The sequence below is a fragment of the Triticum dicoccoides genome, chromosome 2B (assembly GCF_002162155.2).
Source record: "Triticum dicoccoides isolate Atlit2015 ecotype Zavitan chromosome 2B, WEW_v2.0, whole genome shotgun sequence".
Classification (NCBI taxonomy): domain Eukaryota; kingdom Viridiplantae; phylum Streptophyta; class Magnoliopsida; order Poales; family Poaceae; genus Triticum; species Triticum dicoccoides.
In genome coordinates, this window is record NC_041383.1 from 767106415 (window position 1) to 767113125 (window position 6711).

The window sequence follows — 6711 nt, forward strand, 5'->3', positions numbered from 1 at the left end:
GGATTTTTGTGGGGTACAGAGTAGCACAACAGGGAGAGAGGCAGTTTGGAGCTCGGGCTCCATAGAGCCTTTAAAAAATAAATCAAAAAGCATATTTCAAAGCTCAAGAAAATCTGAAAATAATTCTACATGTTCATATGGATTATAAGTTTATAAAGTTTCACAATCAAATGCAGTGACATGCGAGCTATACACATAAAAGATAAATCCATGCATTTTTAATAGTGAACACTATATAAGGTGTATTTGTTTTTTCAAAAGTCAAACGAGTGCATGTTTGACCGACTTTTTAGAAAAATAGATATCCACTATACGAAATTTTTATCATTTGATCCATCATGAAAAGTAGTTTCATATTTTATCTATTAGGTATTCCAGATATTGTTATATTTTTCTATAATCTTGGTCAAACATTCAAATGGTTGACTTGCATGGAAACCAATACACCTTATATTCCGGAACGAAGGGAGTATTTTCAAATTCCCATATTTGCCTTTTTTGTGTAGATCTCATCTTAATGTATACCATCATCAAACTATACACACATGTAGTCTACATCCATATGAACATGTGTGATTTGTTTTCAGAATTTTCAAAACCGTTAAATGTGATTTTTGTTTTTTTAAAGAAAAACCTCCATGGAGCTCAAGCTCTATTGTGCATTTTCGCTTGACGTAGAAACTAATTGCTCCTTTCCAAATTAAATGAAGTTCTAACTCTATTTTTGCGGGGAATGAAGTTCTAGCTTTGTTGTAGATCGAACTTGTTCAACTTCGACTATGTGCACAAAAGATACATTAATATCTAGAACATAAAATATATCTAGGACGAAAATATGTTCGATGGTGAAACTAATGAAACAAATTTGGTTTTATAGATGTTGATATTAAACTTGGTCAACGTTAATTTCACTTGCAACAATATTCCAACTGTTTACATTAATTTGAAGCGGAGGAAGTAAGGAGATGATGGCGTTATTAACATAAAAATGATTCTTATTTGTTTTTCTTAGCTGAAAATGATTTCTTATTTGTGGGAAAACATATAAGTGATTAGAGGGGAGTCAAAAATTGTGCGTGCAACGACTAGGTGATAATTATGAAGTTATAGCTCATACTTTTTTGTTCGTCTACATAGATAATGCAGTGTTATTCTCGACGGGGTAATTGAAGTTCTCGCATCAGTTAAAGAAGTTGAAGCATGATAAACCCATTTCCAGCTACAATTGCAAAAATAAGTGAAGGACAGAAATAAGCATCCGAGACTTCAGGCACCCCCACAGTAACAGAAATGAATGGCAGAAGGGTCACGGAATCCTACAAAATTTTGCAGAGGTGCCCGAACCTGCAACTGAAACATGGAACGTTAGGCAACGCATTGTCACCCAACAAAACATTCCCAACGACAGATGTAAATAGATGGTCCAGAAGAACGATCTCGATTAACATCGACAAGGAATACCTAGCTACGACCACAAAGGGAGGGCACGAAAAAGCACATCGAACAACAGCGAGACCGTAACAACGACAAAAGTAAATAAATGGACAGAAGCTGCTAGCAACATGACCTATTTCTTCTTCTACCCTAGCTCGGAGACCGACGGCATCTCCCCGGCTGGTGCCGACGTCTCCGCGCTGCCACCGCTCCCCGGACATCGAGCGCATCTGATCTATCCTTCACACACAGATTCAAGATGAAAGAAACTCAGAATCGTACGCCTGCAGAACACGACTGAAAATGAAGACAAGAAGAAAGAAGAAGCAGCCAATGTATACCAGGGGGGCTATGTATCACCGGCCAATGATCTGATCATCTACCCCGACATGGCGACATGCCGTAGATAGATGTCACGAGCACATACATCTCTCTCTGCCAAGCTCGGATAGAAGAGGGGAGACCAAGAGGGAAACACCTCCGGCCGGTCCCCCGAGGGCTGCCCACGGGAGCCGTGGGTGATTTTATAGCAGCCTTGTCGCGGCACGTCGGCTAGTTGAAGCCATTTAGGCATGGGATGCCGTAGTGGCCAGTTGATCATATGCATGGCTATGGCAGCGTAGCTCGTGTCGTTTCTCTAGGGGCATGGGCCGCCATGCCGTGCCGTGAGCTCTGAGCTCTGACTCTGAGGGAGATCGTGCATGCATGCATGCATCAGTGCATGTGTTGCTTGTGGCAGAAATCACTGTTTTGACCTAAGGAAGAAATCAATTCACAAACTGAACTGTTATGAAAAAAATTCACCCAACTGACCTTTTTAAGTGGCGCCCGACAACTAGGCGTCACACTACACTGTGCAGCGCCTAACACACAGGCGCTACACATCTGGACAGCGTGGCACCCCGGAGCCAGGCCTGGCCCCACCCCTGATGGTGCAGCGCCTAGGAGAAAGGCGCTACACTATCATGTGCAGCGCCTAGGCGAAAGACGCTACACATGCACTTACTAACCGCCTCGGGGCAACAGAGAGCAAAGCTAAAAATTGCTAAGTCAGTGTGCAGCGCCTGAGAGCTAGGCGCTACACGATACAGTGTAGCGCCTAACGTCTAGGCGCTGCAAGATTGATCCACCGCATGTGGCCTGACCGGCTGAGCTGTAAACGCATAGGGCGTGGCGTGACATGACATGCACGGTCAAAATTTGAGTTACTACCTGCACTTGCCCTGCCTTGCTCGCAGTAGGTAGATATGCCATGCGATGAATCTATCCCTACTACTGGTAAGTTCTGTTGCGCATTTACTGTTTACGTACGTACTGCCCTGCAGTGGCTAGTAGCAACAGCTCTGCGCTTCCGTTTTACTGTTACCACCACGGGCCGGCCGACACTATTCTTGATTAACTACACTGGCTAGATGCTAGTTGTACTCCACTGCTCAATGCCTGGTCATTACTGAAGGAGAGACAAAATCTGGCGAAACTAAACGAATATACTACTCTCTCCAGCGCGCGCTCACTCTTGTTGATCTTTGGCTACATATTCCTTTTATTTAATCGATCCATGCACATATGCTCGTTCTGATCATACCCCGGGCTCTTTTTTTCTTTCTAAGAAGATCATTTGATCTGATTGCATAGTGGCCGACACATAACAGGGATGGAGAAGATCGGCGGTGACCGTCCAAGGGTCCGTGCTTGCTTGCTTTTAACCGCAGGAGCATGGGTGTACAAATACGTGACCAGCAGCCAGTCTCTGCCCCTGAGCCAACCAACCTGCAGATCAACCACAGCAGGTAGTAACTCAAATTCTGACCGTGCATGTCATGGCATGTCAGGTCACGCCGCGCCCTATGCGTTTAAGCTCGCCGGTCAGGCCACGCGTGGTGGATCAATCAATTTTTAGTCTTGCTCTCTGTTGCCCCCGAGATGGTTAGTAAGTGCATGTGTAGCGCCTTTCGTCTAGGCGCTGCACATGATAGTGTAGCGCCTTTCGCCTAGGCGCTGCACCATCAGGGGTGGGGCCAGGCCTGGCTCCGGGGTGCCACGCTGTCCAGATGTGTAGCGCCTGTGTGTTAGGCGCTACACAGTGTAGTTGGCGCCTAGCTATCGGGCGCCACATAAAAAGATCAGTTGGGTGAATTTTTTCTCAGAACAGTTTAGTTTGTGAATTGATTTCGTCCTTAGGTCAAAACAGTGATTTCTGCCGTTGCTTGTTGCATGCAAAGGGCTTGTCGTCTCCTTTGACGCTCGGGAAAAGGCCCCGAGATTCTCCCACGCGCGCGCGTCGCTTCTTCCATGCAAAACAAAACAAAACAAAAATACTCAAACTGAGTGCAAAGATATGGCGCGCTGTTCCTCTGCTGAACTGGTGATCAACGTGCAATCTGCATACATTCAACATGATCAACTCGATGCAGGGTGCTGGCTACAGGCGCTTCATTCGTGCATGCATACTGGCCGAGTAGATGTTACTACACTGCTACGCTTAGGCGCTTAGCTGTCAGCACCATGGTGGAACATGTGACACATCTGGTGAGGTACGTACGCAAGATTTCACAAGTATTCAAATTTGAAAGGTGCTGATTCTTCGGTCTGAACTAGAAGCATTAGAGCATCTATAGCCGGACGCATCAAACCCTCTCTCATACGCCCGCGGACACTGGCGAAGCTTCCAACAAAAGATTGGGCGGGCCACAGTGCAAAAGAATACCAATGTCTGATTTTTCTGGGCTCATGAGCTGACTTTCATAGAAGGAAATGCTACAAAGTTGGGCGGGCCATGGCCCATGTAGCCTTGATGTAGCTCCGCCAGTGCCCGCGGATACATCCGGTCAATGACCAGATAGGAGAGAGAAGGGAAAAAAGGCCCAACCGGACCCCTCACATCATCCCTATATGTCCGGGCTGTCCGCGAACCCCCATATTGAGGACAAATGTAGGGAGGATATAAGGGCTCGCGGACGCGCTCGGGCACGCCCCGTTAGTCCGTCACGTAGGATGCGGCCCCATCCCAGACCACCTTTCCTCTTTCTTTATTCATTCTTTTCTTTCTCTCTCTTCATCACCAGCAATCACGTACGTGCAAGTGCCCGGTCATATGAGGAAGAAAATGAGGAGCGTCGCTGCGCAGACGGAAAAATAGGGGCTCAAAACGGACGCGGCCGGTCCGCAGGCGTTTAGGAGGTCATATTTGCTAAGTCATGTTGTAGATGCTTTTAGTGTCTGAGGTTTGGGGACAATACTTTGTTGGACCCACCTGTCTAAATAGATGGCAACAGATGGCTAGGGGTGGAACAAAAACATTGAAGCTAATTACAGAGGACATAAGGGGCTTTTAGACGAGCTTGATAGGACGAGCTTGATAGGCTAGACAAGTTAAGTGAGTCTTAGGTTTTATCTGTCGAAGATATATTATCCAAACGACAATGCCAAGAAAGCACGAGGATGATGTTGCAGTCACTACTAGGGAAAACCCTTGTAGTAGCGCGGGTTTTGAGGCTAGCAGCAGCGCGGGCAGACGCGCTACTAATAAGGCGCTACAACTAACTTATAGTAGTAGCGCGGTCCGTACCCGCGCTACTATTGTTGACGATATCAGCAGCGGTTTTGCGGAACGCGCTGCTATTAGTTAGTTGTAGCGATTTCGTTGTCCCTCGCTACTTCTATATCTTTCATCATTTTCCTCCGTACCCCTTTCCCTCTTTCCCTTTTCAGATACTAGGTACTACTACTAGATATCAAATTCATAAACCATTATAAGTACTAGGTAGTACTCCCTTCGTTCCAAATTACTCGTCGTGGTTTTAGTTCAAACCACGACGAGTAATTTGGAACAAAGGGAGTACTAGATAACAATTTCATGCATAGTCAACATGCATCCTCAAGCAGTACAAGGTCATATCGACGACGATCATCATATGTAGTTCTAGATGATATCGACGACGATCATCATATGTAGTTCTAGATGATATCGACGACAATCATCATATGTAGTTCTAGATGATATAGCCACACACACATATGTAGTTCTAGATGATATCAAAGACAATCATCATCCTCAAGCCTGGGCGGTTGGTGTTCCTGATAGTAATTAGGATGGCCTGTCCAACACGAAGATTCTTGCCATCGAGGAATTTCTTCCATCCAACCGAGTTTAAGTGTGTGCGACTGTCCGTGTCCACGCGGTAAGTACAGGTTGTGATGGAGCCCCTTGCAGTAAGGCGTAGTCCAGCTAAGCCTTCTTCATCAGGCTCGATACCATAACTCACAGATAGGCTCTTTGCCAATTTCTAAATAAGAAAAACATATCAATTAATAAATAGCCTCGCAAATAAGTACATATGGATTATCTACACTATTAATAGTTTCTTAGATTCTACACTAATAAGCATGTGATCGAACTCTACACTAAAACATATCATCGACTAGATTCCACACAACATACCATATCACTGGACTGTACACTAAGTATTTCATCGGTTAATTTGCATTTGTAAGTATAACATACCATATCATGTCGATCAACCATGGTACTTGTCAGGCAGGTCACGAATGGCACCCCGAAAAAGTCAGCACGTGGCGGAATTATGTCCCACAGGTTGGACACCTCCTCCTCGCTCAGCCTCATTCTTTGAGCTAAGATGGCTTCATGAAGTGGGTCATCGTCATCTTCATCGAGTGGGTCCTCATTATCTTCATCATCTTCATCATCTTCCACCAGGTTGAGATAAATGAAGCCAGCTTCGGTCTTTCAGCTCTGAAGGAGAAGCTGATCACTCACCACCAGTAAGACGCATGCGGGCGACGAAATGGGCCCATCCATCTCCTCCAATCTGCGACATATTGCGTCCTTTCTCGACCTCCATAGTGTACGGCCCCCCAGGAGCCTCAAATGTCACAGTGTCTCCTGTCAGCTTGTTGAATTTCAACCTCACATTGCATGGGACGATCTGTGTAAAATAAGCAAAATGACACAATGCAGTAACGCCAACACTAAAAATAAAATAGTTATTACATTTCATCTAATTTCTTACCGCCACATGACGAAAACTCGGCTGGAAGTAGATGCCGAACAGCTTGCCAGTTGCAAGGCTGCTGGCGCACCTTGACTTGCACAGTCGACATAGTGGTGGTGGTGGTGGCACCATTTTTCCTAAAGCAATATGAGAAAAGGATTAACGATCCACTTCACGAGAAAAACAGTAGCATGTGATATTTTTTGTTCTTCCGCGAGAAGCAATTTGATGGACAATTATAATCCTAAAATCTAGTAACATATTA

General features: G+C 45.3%; 1 long non-coding RNA gene across 1 annotated transcript; it reads right to left on the reverse strand.

The window, feature by feature from the left end:
* Positions 1-1520: 1520 nt before the first annotated feature.
* LOC119368666 lies at positions 1521-1916 on the reverse strand. Its single transcript, XR_005176710.1, has 2 exons — positions 1776-1916; positions 1521-1674 (listed from the first exon to the last, which is right to left on the reverse strand). It is a non-coding gene; the product is annotated as an uncharacterized LOC119368666 (long non-coding RNA).
* Positions 1917-6711: the final 4795 nt, after the last annotated feature.